This window comes from Schistocerca piceifrons, chromosome 5 (genome assembly GCF_021461385.2).
Source record: "Schistocerca piceifrons isolate TAMUIC-IGC-003096 chromosome 5, iqSchPice1.1, whole genome shotgun sequence".
Lineage (NCBI taxonomy): Eukaryota > Metazoa > Arthropoda > Insecta > Orthoptera > Acrididae > Schistocerca > Schistocerca piceifrons.
Window position 1 is genome coordinate 56617728 of NC_060142.1, and position 1817 is coordinate 56619544.

Sequence of the window (1817 nt, forward strand, 5' to 3'; positions counted from 1 at the left end):
TGATCAAAGCATTAATCGTTTTTAACGATAATCTGTTACGTTGTTTAGTTTTTATAATGTTCATAGAACTGAATATTCTTTCCACTTCTGCATTTGAATGCGGTAGGCATAGAACAGTCATTGCTAGCTGTGAAATCAAAGAAAAAGGATTCTCCCTGCGGCATTTTTATACTGCAAAACCTCACTCCAAAATCGAACAGTGTTAGTAGTGTTATTCCACCTAATGAAGTTGATATTATGCAATTCTTGCAGCATACCGTTTATGAAATCGCCACTAAAACCCAATTATTTTGCTACATCCGCTACAGCATTATTTTTATTCACTTTTAGTGTTTCTTCAACATTCAGCATTGACATTTTTTTCAAGATAGTCACGTTACTTGGCAGTCTTTGTTGAGTTTCTTTTATGAGTTTCAGACTAAACTGAATGCATCTCTTCTTCAAATAAACTTTATTTTCTTCAGACAAACTTGACTCAGACAATTTCTGTTCAAACATAAAGCCAAGGTTCGGATTTGCGTACATACATTCGCTTGGAACTGGTGTTGTCAACAAATCAACAGTTGGAAAAACTATGTTTTGTCCGAGTGACTGCATGAGAAATACAAGTGTATCTAGTAATTTAGTGGGGTCATTGTCTTCTTCTTCAAAAGCTTTTATAGCTATTTGTACGTCTTTTAAAGCATGTTTAAGGTAAAACATGTAAAGATGGTTTGAGTCGTCACAGTGCATCTTCTACAAAAGATCGGCAGTGTAACAATTGTCTTGAACCATGGCAAGTGAAAAATGTAGCTTTAGTTCTTCCCACTGCTCCAGAATTCTTCGTGTTGCTGGTTCAATTGAAAGCCAACGTGTTGCACAGATCTTCAAAATTTTTAGTGGCTGTTTTCCACAATTTATTGTCTCATAAACCATTTTATATTTCTCTTGTCTTTTGGGTGAAATGGAGAACCCATTGTAGGTTTCCTGTACAAGAAACTCTATGTTTCTAGGTATGGTATTCACTGAGGCGTGCGAAACTGCAACCTGAAGAGAGTGACAAATGCAACGGATCAATACCAAATGCTTCAAACCATATTCTCTCTTGAGTTGTTCCAAAAGGCCATTGTTTATTCCAACCATTGTAGAAGCATTATCTGTGCCAATTCCTACCACATTAGCGATTGGAAGTTTGAGATCTTTCAAAGAATTCACAAGAACAGCAGCCAGATTTCTTGCATCTGCAGTTTCTACTACAGCGTGTTTGAGAAATGCTGGTCTAATGGTTTGGTTGTTTACACTATAGTACCGTATAACGATACCTAGCATTTTAGATATTGATTCATCTATTAGTACACTGTATTTTTGGTTTCCTATATCTTCAGCCAATAATTGTGTAAAATATGGAGCCAAAACTTCAGTTATAATGTTAGTGCACTTTGTGCGATGTAATTGCATGTTTTTAGAGCCCTCATCACTGGATAACACCTTCTTGCACAGTATTCCTAAATGATCTACAGCTAAAATAGAACAATGCTCAGCAATAAATAAAGAAAGGGCGCCTTACGCTCTGCTTGCTATTCTAACTGTAGTTTTCGGAACAAATTTCACAGGTAATGTGGTTTGCGTTCTTTTAATCAATTTTTTGTTTATGCTTAATAGTTTTCGAATGCTTTCTAATATCACACAATTTAGCATAAAACTCTGTTGCACATGCTTGACATCTTGCCTTGGATAAGTCTCCAACGACTGGTTTCAGCCACCCACTGAATTCAGGTTCTGCTTCCCACGCAGCCCGATAATTTTGAGCGTACTGCTTCTTCTTCTGCGGTAAATCC